Genomic DNA, 12,317 nt, shown 5'->3' with positions numbered 1-12,317 from the left:
ATTTTATGTGGCCTTGGTGTTCATTTTGAATACAAGTTTTTAACTTTCTTATAGCAGAAGCAGGGTTTGGTCACCCTTGACTCAGTTTCCAGTTCTACACCACACCCAAATGCCTCAATCCAGAGGCTCCAGATAAGAGCTTAGATGCATCTCTCCTGCCTAGCAGACCAGGTTATCTATTTTCCGGCTACTTCCTTTAAAAAAACTATTCAGGTATTTTCCCTCAAACTTAATGTAATCTACACCCTATGCCCTTATGTATCCTGCTAATTGCCACATGTTCTCTCTCTCTCTATGCCTGACTCTACATTTCTGCCTTGCATGACCTGGAGACAGAGAACTGTCCTCCTGACTCATTGTGTTCTCCCTGCCTAGGATCCATAAGTAAAAAGTCTTTGAGCTTGTTTCTTACTGTGGTGGTGTATCAAATTTGCATCTTACATACAAGGAACTACAGCTTCCCCAGGCCAGAATTTCCCTGGGACGCCAGGAAGAACACAAAGTCAGGATCCCAGTGCTGCAGCAATGGTTAGGCAGGCATAAACTGAACATGGATCAAACAAGAGCCACAAGGGCATCTTCCAATATAAACACCTTTCCTGTGTGCGAGACCCCCTGGTCACAGGTTTGAGAACTAGACATTAGGCTGTCTAGCAGGTAAAAGTAGTATCCCACAAAAGTCACACTGTAAACACCCATGTCTAGTTCTCCTTCATTTCGCAATAGGACAGGGTTGCTAACAGGTCTGGTATTGAAACCCCACTAGCTAGAGGCTCTGAAAACACAAGGAAAATCCACTTCTAACTGGGATCAGAGGACCTTCCAAACCTCCTCTCCAGTGAAACATTCACAATTGATAAAAATAATATAATAATATACATATATGTTATATCATACACAAAATCATGTACCTAATTATACATATAAAATATGTGTTAGCATTGTTTTATTATATATCATGTATCTATAATCTTATATATGATGTTATATGTGTAATGATATAGTATGTATATATTATACATTAATTAAATATAATTATGTATATATTATATATCAACATTTAAAGTCTCCAGAAATTGTTCTAAGATATACAGCAAATTATATGTATTTTTTTTCAAGAAACACAAATCTCAGTAACAACAGCAAGCGTCTATGTAATTTGAACCTTAACCCATACCCTCCTTCCCATTCCTAGCTCCAGAGCAGTGGTGCATATTTTGCCCAAGAAGAGAGCCAGGTAGTAAGAACTGAGAACTCTGAAGTTCTGCCCAAAAGAGTTAACTTTATTTAGAAAAGAATGTAGGCAAGTTCAATTAAGTGGAGACTGCTAGCTCCATGATGTATTGTTGGGTTTGCAGCATATATAATGATGTATGGTTGGGTTTGGAGCATATATACATATAATATGTACAAAAATTAGAGCATAAAATGGATAAGAGGAAATAGAGCTTTCTAGGATTGTTTCTATATTAATCTAAATAAGTGGCCAGGCGCGGTGGCTCACGCCTGTAATCCCAGCACTTTGGGAGGCCGAGGCGGGTGGATCACGAGGTCAGGAGATCAAGATCATCCTAGCTAACACAGTGAAACCCCATCTCTACTAAAAATACGAAAAAAAAAAAAAAAAGAAAGAAAGAAAAAGAGAAAAAAAAGAAAGGAAAAGAAAAATCAGCCGGGTGCTGTGGCAGACGCCTGTAGTCCCAGCTACTCGGGAGACTGAGGCAGGAGAATGGCGTGAACCCAGGAAGCAGAGCTTGCAGTAAGCTGAGATGGCGCCACTGCACTCCAGCCTGGGCGACAGAGCTAGACTCCATCTCAAAAAAAAAAAAAAAAAAAAAAAAATCCTAAATAAGTATAAATATGAAATAGATTCTTATAAATTAAGATATATAAGTTCTAAATCAACCACAAAGAAAATAACAAAAAATACAGAGAAAAATCATTAAATTAAAATGTTACACAAGAAAATATTATCTTAATGCAAAAGTGGTAAAGGAGAGAGGACAAAAGTGACATTAGAAAGATAAAAATTAATTGGCAGATGTAAATTTAACTATATCAATAATAACATTAAATTCTAATCTGTTGTACAATCAAATCAAAAGGCAGTTTATCACAATGGATTAAAAATAAAAAAAAATTCAACTGCCTGTTTTATCTAGAAAACCCAGTTTATATTCAAAGATACAGGAAGGTTAAAAATAAAGATAGCAAAAGATATGTCAGGCAAATGGCAATCACAAGACAGAGAGGCTGTACAGATATAAGGAATAGTAGGTTTGAAAAACAAAAACAATCACTAGATATAAAAAATATATTTTATAGTTATATTGAGATCAATTTTGTTATAGTTTAATAATTTTAATTTATCAAAAAAGGAACAATTATAAATATATATGCACCAAACAACATAACCCCAAAATATGAAGCAAAAAATTACAGAATTAAAATGTGAAATGGAGAATTAGCAAAAAGAGTTGAGGACTTCAGTAGCTCACTTTCAATAATGGATAAGACAAATAAGCAGAAGTTCTATTAGGAAATAGAAGACTTGAACAACAATAGGACAGATAGAACTAAGAAGCCTTTATGGAACACTCCACCCAAAATAAAGCAAAATATACACCCTTCTCAAGTACACATGGTACTCCAAGGTAGACTACATTCTAGGCCATGAAACAAGCCTCAATACATTTGAAATAATTCAAAGCACACAGAGCATGTTCCTTGCTACAATGGAATAACATTACAAATTAATAACAGAGTTGAGGTTTTTTTTTCAAGATGGCTGACTAGAGGCATTGAATGCCAGTTTTCATAAAGAAGAATCAGAGTTACCAGTTAGTAATCACATCCTGAGTGGAATACTGAGGGAAGAGTGCCACAGTCTATTAAAGAACCCATGGGAAGAAGCTGGGGCACACAAAAAGAAGGAAGCAAGAGTCTGGCAGAGATTGACCCCTGAAGATCTTGGAGTCCCATGGATAAGGTAGATGGGGGTACTTTATGCTCCCCTCACCCCTGTGTCATACTGCTGATTTCTGGAATGTCAGAGAGCCCCTCTGCCCTCATGAACCCAAGTACTGCTGTGGGTTGTGTTTACAAATTTTGAGGGCAAAGCACTAGGCTGCTAGCTCATGCAGTTTTACCATCCCTCCACTCAAGACCCAAGCTGAGGTAGTAGGTGCCATACCAGTTGGGCACACATTGTGGATCTCTATCCTACCCAAAGAGTCTCAGCTCTTGCCTCAACACCAGTAGATCCCTTATAAACATTCCTGAGAATCTATTTGGACAGCAGCAACCAGAAAGGACCAGCAGGATAAAGGGGAGCTGTGGGATTCCCGGAATTCTAACGTTCAGGGCGAGCTCTCCCTAGGGGAAGGGAGAGTGTCACATGCCGAAGTGCCCTTGGAACAACAAAAACTGGAGTGTGCACTCTCCTCTGCACAAGAGCTCCCCACTTGTGAGCTGAAGATTACTGCGCCCATCACATGAGAAATGTGGGCATGATGCTAGGCTATGTCGGGGAGAGTGTGGTTCCATCCCAGCAGCAAGTGGCACTGGTGCCTGGGAACAAAGATGGATAGGGGGACTTCTGCCTGCCGACCCACAGCTGTGGATGCAGCTGCAGCTAGCTGTTCTTTCGTGGGGGGCGTTGGCATGGGTATGCCTAGGGAGAACCATTATAGGACTATTAGGAGGAGTTGCACTCCCACTCCTGGTATGTCCATTAGCCCAGCTTGCAAGAATGGTGGAGTCCATCCCTCACTCTACACAGAACGGCAGCATTCCCGCTGCAGAGTACAGGTGAGCCACAAAGCTGTCTGTTTGGGGTTGAGGAAAGAGGTTTCTCCCTGAGGTCATTTTGTTGGTAGCTATGGGGTAGGGATTTGCTGGAACCCTCAGTTACATTGAGTCCTGAAGATGAACTACAATGTCTATCTGAAATGAAAGTCCTGAGCCCTGGAAGAAGGGTGTGATGTGGAGGTTGACCACTTTCCTGCCTGCCCATGATGTGGAACTGGGAGAAACATGGGAGGCTTTCACTATAACCTCTCCCTGTCACTCCAGTCAAGGTGGATACATTAACTTATCATTGGGGTATCTGAGGGTGAGTTTGGTGGTCCAGCTCTGCCCAGCTTTGTCCCACCTGTACCCTTCAGCAGGGAAGTCAGGACACCAGTCATCTGACAGACCAGCCCACTACATGTGCCAACAGAGCCCTTCTCAGTAAACAAAGATCAAGTATATACCACAGACAGCTGTTACCCGTAACTACCACCTAATGAACTGGAGATTGAACTGCACAATCAAATTAAAAATCTTCTGTCAGAAGAGCATTGTGCTGTGGAATAAGGTAAGTTTCCTGAGACTTCCATAACCTCAGTCCCACAGAAGGTGTTAGTCCTGCTCATAGGCCGAGTACATTGCTACTATAATCAGCATTTGAAAAAGCCACCACACAAAGGAACTGTATTTATAACCAAGGTTATCTACAACCAAGGAACTCATACAGAGGCTTGGCCCCTGAAAGCACCCAGAATTGAAGCCAAACAGCCCTACACAACATACATTACAGTTACACCCTCAAGAGAAAAAATTTTAAAAAGTACCATCTAAAAGAAAGTAAATTAAAAAATAAATGACAATTTCTCCAGGATGAGAAGGAACTAACATAAAAACTATGGCACCATGGAAAAACAGACTGCTTTAACCCCTCCAAAGGAACACACTAACTCTCTAGCAATGGATCCAAAACTAAATGAAAATTCTGAAATGACAGATAAAGAATTCAAAATATAGATTGTGAGGAAGATTAATGAGATCCAAGAGAAAGCTGAAAACCAAAGAAATCAGAAGAAAAATCAGGATGTTAATTAAAAAATTATTACAGATAATTTTTAAAAAAAACAGAACTTCTGAAAATAAAAAAAATTGAAATAATTACAAGATACATTTGGAAGCTTTACCATTAGAGCAAGTAGAAGAAAAAAAATCAGAGCTTAAGACAAGCCTTCTGAATTAACCAAGTCAGACAAAAAAAAAAAAAAAAAAAACACTAAAAAAAGGCTTTGAGAAATAAAAGATTACATAAAGTAACCAAACCTATGAATTATAGGCATTCCTGAGGGAGAAGAAGAAAAAGCTGGGGAAACTTATCTGTGGGAACAATCCAGGAAAATGTCCCTGGTCTGGCCAGGGAATTAGGTATCCAAATACAACAAGCTCAGTGAATACTTGGAACATACTTTACAAGATGAAACTCATTATCACATATAGTTATTAGGTTATCCAAAGTCAATATGAAGGAAAAAAATCCTAAAAGCAGCAAGAGAGAAGTGTCTAATCACTTCTAAAGGGACTCTCAACAAAATTTTCATTGGTGTTAAATGCCTACATTAGAAAGATAGAAATATTCCAAATTAACAACCCTAACAAGTCCCTCAAGGGACTAGAAATTCAAGAGCAGACCAAACCCAAAGCTCAGAGAAGAAAAGAAATAACAAAGATCAGAAAAGAACTAAATGAAATTGAGAACAACAAAAAAATACAAAGGATCAACAAAATAAAAATTGGCTTTTTGAAATCATAAACAATATTGATAGATTGTTAGCTAGATCAACCATGAAAAATGGAGAGAAGTCTTAAGCACAATCAGAAAAGATAAAGGTGTGACTACAAGCGATACCACAGAAATACAAAAGATCATCAAAGACTGCTATGAGTATCACTAGGCATACAAACTAGAAAAACTAGAGAAAATTTCTCCTAAGACTGTAACAAGAAGAAATAGAAATCCTTAACAGACAATAATGAGTACTGACATTGAATCAGTAATGAAAAAATTGTCCAACAGATATGAGCCCAGGACCAGAGGGATGCACAGCCAAATGTTACTAGACATGTGAAGCCATATGATTGCCACATGAAGCCATTGATACCAGTATAAATTTTACTATAAAATTGATCAATTTTATTGATGATATCAATCAATTTTATGGTATCAATTTTACTATAACTGTTGCATAAAATTGAAGAGAAGAAAATCCTCCCTAACTCATTCTATGAAGCCAGTATCACCCTGATACCAAAGCCAGGCAAGAATACCACAAAAAAAGAACTATAGGCCAATATCCCTGATGAATGTAAACACAACAATCCTCTAAAAAATACTAGCAAGCCAAATGCAACAGTACATCAGAAATGTAATACACCACAATCAAGTGGGTTTTATTTCAGGGATTCAAGAATGGTTCAACACATGCAAATTAATAAATGTGATTCACCACATAAACAGAATTTAAAACAAAAACCATATGCTCATCTCAATAGATTCAGAAAAAATAATTTTATAAAATTCAGCACCCATTAATGATAAAAACACTCAGCACACCAGGTATCATATAAACTTACCTAAAATAATAAAGGCCATATATAACAAACCCATAGGCAACATCATACTAAACAGGAAAAAGTTGAAAACATTCTCTTTAAAAACCGGAACAAGACAAGGATGCACATTTTTACCTCTCATATTCAACATAGTCCTGGAATTTCTAGCTAGAGGAATCAAGCAAGAGGAAAAAATAAAACGCATCCAAATTGGAAAAGAGGACGTCAAATGATATATGTTAACTGATGATAAAATCTTACAACTGGAAAATCCTAATGCTATCCAAAAGACTTCTAGATTTGTTAAACAACTTCAGAAAAGTTACAGGATACAAAATCAATGCATAAAGGTCAGTAGCATTTCTATAATCAATAACATACAAACTGAGAACCAAACTAAGAATGCAATCTCACTCACAATAGACACACACACACACACACACACACACACACCGAAATACGTAGCAATACATTTAAACAAGTAGGTAAAGCTCTCTAAAAGAAAAATACAAAACAATGATGAAAAAAAACTATAGATGACACAAATGAATGGAAAAACATTCTATGCTCATAGTTTGGAAGAGTCAATATTGTTAAAATGACCATACTTCCTAAAACAATCTACAGATTCAATGCAATTTATATAATTTTTCACAGAATTAGAAAAAACAATCATAATGTTAATATGAAACCAAAATATAGCCTGAATAGCCAAAACAATCCTAAGCAAAAATCAAAGCTTGATGTATCACATTACCTGTCTTTAAAATATACTACAAGGCTACAGTAACTAAAACAGCATGGTGCTGGTATAAATAGAGACACATAGATCACTGGAATGTAATATAGAACACATCGATAAAGCCACACACCTACAACCAACTGATCTTCAACAAAATTGACAAAAGTATACACTGGAGAAAAGACACCCTATTCAATAAATGGTGCTGGGAAAACTGGATTGCCATACATAGAAGAATGAAACTAGATCCATATCTCTCACCATATACAAATTAACTCAAGATGAATTAAATTCCTGAATGTAAGATCTGAAACTATAAAAATTCCTGAAGGGAACCTTCTAAAACATCTTCTGGACATTGGCCAAAACAAACAACAAAAAATTATAACTAAGTCCTCAAAAGCAAACACAACTAAAACAAAAACAGACAAAAGGGACTTAAACTAGAAAGTGTCTGCACAGTAAAAAATAAATAAATAAATAATAAATAATAAAAATAAATAAGAAAATCACAATCAAAAGACTAATAACCTACAAAATGGAAGAAAATGTTTGGAAACTATATGTGTGACATAGGGCTAATATCCAGAATTTACAAAGAACTCAAACAACTCTATAAGACAAAAACAACCCCATTAAAAAGTGGGTGAAAGATTTAAAGATATTTTTCAGAATAAGACATACAAGCAGCCAAAAAACATGACAAAAATGTTCAACAGCACAAATTATCAGAGAAATGCAAATTAAAACCACAATGAAATACCATCGTACACCAGACAGAATGGCTATTATTAAAACCTCAAATAATAACACATGTTGTAGCACATTTAGAGAAAAGTGAATGCTTATACACTGTTGGTGGGAATGCAAATTAGCATAACTTCTGTGGAAAACAGTATAGAGGTTACTCAAAGAACTAAAAATAGAACAGTTATTAAATCCAACAGTCACACTATTGGGTATATACCCAAAGGAAAAGAATTCACTATATCAAAAAGACACCTGAACTTACATGTTTGTCACAGCACTATTCACTATAGTAAAGTTGTGGAATAAACCTAAGTGTCCATCAACTGATGATTCGATAAAGAAAATTATATATATATATATATGTATATATATAATTCTTACATATAAAATTCTGATAGATATGTATAATTTTTATTGATATATATATCTATAAGAAAATCATATATATATACACATAGATACACACACATACACCCCATGTAATACTACTTAGCCATAAAAAAGAATGAAATCATGTCTTTTGCAACAACATAAAGCAGGAGATCAGTATCTTAAGTGAAATAATTCAGAAACAGAAAGTCAAATACGTCATATTCTCATTTAAAAGTAGGAATTAACAATGGGTACACATGGACATAGAGAGGGTAATAATAGACACCGGAGCTATGAAAAGGTAGGAGGTTGGGAAGGGAGTGAGGATTGAAAATTACCTATTGTGTACAATGTTCACTATTGGGGCGATGAGCACATTAAAACCAAGACTTCACCACTACACAATATATCCATGAAACAAAACTGCACTTGTACCCCTGAAATCTTTAAAAATAAATTTAAAAATCTCAAGTTCATGGATCAAAAGACATAATATTGTTAAGGTAACAATATTCTCCAAATAGATATAAAATTAATATCTTATGTGGCTTTTTGCAGAAATTGGTCAGTTATCCCAAAATTCTGATAGAAATGAGGACTTAGTCATAAGTTTTTTGCTTAGGCCAAAGGGTAAAAACAAAGAATTAATAACAGAAAGAAATAGATTTATGGAAATTTAAAATGCATTAGTAACTTAAAGATAAAAGAACACATCACCCTGACATAAGGACATATTATTAGCTGAATAAAAATACGTGACATAATAAAACTTATAGGATGAAGTTAAAGCAGTGCTTAGAGAGAAATTTATAAATGTAAATGATTATATTTAAAAAGAAAAATGACCTCATATCAATGACCTAACCTTCAACATAAAGCAGTGGAAAAAGAAGAGCAAAGTACACTCGAATAAAGCAGAAGGAAGAAAATAATAAAAACTAGAATGAAAACTAATGAAGCAACAACTTGAAAAAGAGAGAGAATCAAAGAAACACAAAGCCAAGTCTTTGAAAAGATCAACAATACTTACAAACTTTTAGCAAGAATAACAAAATTATCAATATCAGAAATGAAAGTGAGATGATTGCCTACAATCTAACAGAAAAAAAAGGATTAAAAGGGAATAATATGTATAGCTGTGTGGCCACAAATTAGACAATATAGATGAAATGGATAAATTCCTTAAAAAACACAAACTACCAAATCTGACTGTAAAAGAAATGGAGAGAGAGAGAGAGAGAGAGAGAGAGAGAGAGAAGGCCTTGCTCTGTTGCTCACTCTGGGACTCTTGGTGCGTGGGAGCATTCCACCATGCCTGCCTGCTTTTTTTTGTTTCTCTTTTAGATATGGGAACTCACCTCACTTTGTTGCCTATGGTAGCTTTGAACTCCTGGATTCAAGCAAACTTCCTGCTTTGGCCTCCCAAAGTGTTAGGATTACAGACATGAGCCACTGTGCCCAGCCTGGATATATAATTTTTAACACTTCCTGGAGATAAAAGCTTAGGACCAAACGGCTTTACTGGTGAAATCCGTCAAATATTTAAAGCAAAATTAATACCATTTCTTCATAAATTATTCCAAAAAGCAAAAGAGGCAGGGACACTTTCCAACTCACTCCATGAGGCCAGTGTCAACCTGATATCAAAACCCAAAAAAAAATCACAAGAAAAACAAACTACATATCAATATATCTTATGAATGTAGATGCAAAATGTATCAACAAAATACCAGCACACTGACTCCAGCATCACAGAAAAATAATTATACACCAAGACCAAGTGGGATTTAATTAAATAATGTGAGGTTGTTTTAAAGTGCACAAACAAATAAATATAATATATTTTATCAGTAAAATAAAGGAAAAATCAGAGGACCATCTCAGTAAACTCAGGAAAAGCATTGACAAATTCAGTACCTCTGGAGTGATTGAAAAGCACTCAATCAATGAAGGAAGGGAATGCCTTCAACATTGTTTAAGGCATCTGTGAAAAATCCACACCTGATGTAATAATGGTGTAAGGAAAAACGTTTTCCCCCGATATTAGGAGCAAGATAACAGTGTACACCTTTGTCATTTACATTCAACATTATTCTGTAATTCTCATATTGCCAGGCCAAAAGGCAAGAAAAAAAACACAAAGGCATCCAGATTGGAAAGAAAACCTTAAACTATCTCTCTTTGTAGTTGACAGGATCTTGTATATAGGAAATCCAGATATATCTACTAACACTGTGAGAATTAATAGAAGAGTTCTAACCCACTGTAGTATATAAAATCACTATACAAAAATCACTTATATTTCTATATATAAAATTGAACTATCAGAAAATGAAATTATAAAAATTGTTATATTTATAATAGTATTGAAGAGAATACAATACAGAGGGATCTATTCTTTAAAGAAGTGCAAGATCTAATAATAAAAGTGAAAACACATTGAAAGAAATTAAAGAAGACCTAAATAATTTGAAAAACATCTCAAGTGCATGGATCAAAAGACTTAATATTGTTAAGATAACAATACTTCCCAAATAAACATAAAATTAATACCTTGTGGCTTTTTGCAGAAATTTGTCAGTTATCCCAAAATTCTTATAGATGTAGGGAACCTGACATAGTCAAAACAATCTTGAAATAAAAAAGGAAATTGATGATCTTCCTAATTTCCAAACTACAGTAAGCAAGACTATGTGGTATGTAGATATGGATAGACATATAGATTAATTGAAAAGAATTAAAGGTTCAGAAATAAACCCTTACATTATGGTCACTTCTTGTTTTACTAGAGTACCAAAACAAATCAAAGAGGGAAAGAATAGTCTTCAACACACTGTGTTGGGACACTTTGATATCTACATCCAAAGGGATGGAATTGTGTTTGTCCTTCACAACATACACAAAAATTAAATCAAAGTGAATTGTAGAACTAAATATAAAAGTTAAAACTATAAAACTCTTAGAAAAAAATATAGTAGTAACTCTTTAGGACCTTGGGTTGGGAAAAGTCTCCTTTGATATAACATCAAAAGCAAGGATCCAAACAATAAATAATTATAATAAATGTCATTAATAGTAAAAGCTTTTGTATATCAAAGGACACAATGAACAAAGTAAAATGATAACCCAAGAATGGAAAAATAACTTTTGCAAATCATATTTCTGATGAGGGATTTCTATCTATAAAATGTAAAAATACTCTTACAATTCAATGATAAAAAGACAACCTAATTTAAAAATGAGCAAAGGATCTGAATAAACATTTCTCCAAAGATATACAAATGGTGAATAAGCACATAAAAGATGCTCAACCACATTAGCTATCAGGGAAGTACAAATCAAAGCCATGAGGAGATAGCACTTTCTCACACTAGGATGGCTATAACCATAAAAACAGAAAATAGTAAGTGTTGGTGAGGATGTGAAGAAACTGGAGCCCTTGTACACTGCTAAAGGCAATGTAAAATTGTGCAGCCATTTAGAAAGTAGTTTGATTTTCCTCAAATGGTTAAACATATACTTACCACGTGACCCATGAATTCTGCTTAGATATAGACCCAAGAAAAATGAAAATATACATCTACCCCTAAACTCATACATTAATATTTATAGCAGCATTATTTATAATATCCAAAAAGTGGAAGCAATTCAAATGTCCATCCTCTGATAAACAGATAAATAAAATTTGTTATATCAATGTAGTACAATATTATTCTGCAAAAAGAAGAATAAAATTTTGATACACACTGAAACACAGATGAAAGTTCAGTTAAAGGCAAAGAGCATTTATTCTATATCACTGTTTACATTAAATATTCAGACTAAGAAGTTTTATAGTCAGAAGAAGATTGGTGGTTTATGAGGTATGGTGGAGAGTGGACATTTTAAGTAAATGGGGAATGATTGTTAATGAGTACATGGTTTATTTTCAAAATGTTGAAAAAGTTTTAAAAATTATTGTGGTGACACTTTGCGAGGCCGAGATGGGCAGATCAAGAAGTCAGGAGATCAAGACCATCCTGGCTAACACGGTGAAACCCCGTCTCTACTAAAAATA

At 34.9% G+C, this 12,317-nt stretch overlaps 1 protein-coding gene across 9 annotated transcripts in view; it reads right to left on the bottom strand.

The window, feature by feature from the left end:
* GRIK2 (glutamate ionotropic receptor kainate type subunit 2) overlaps positions 1-12,317 on the bottom strand; it is a 1,183,302-nt gene that overhangs the window by 111,537 nt on the left and 1,059,448 nt on the right.

Source organism: Pan troglodytes, chromosome 5, assembly GCF_028858775.2.
Source record: "Pan troglodytes isolate AG18354 chromosome 5, NHGRI_mPanTro3-v2.0_pri, whole genome shotgun sequence".
NCBI lineage: Eukaryota > Metazoa > Chordata > Mammalia > Primates > Hominidae > Pan > Pan troglodytes.
This window is presented reverse-complemented; position numbering and strand designations above follow the sequence as displayed.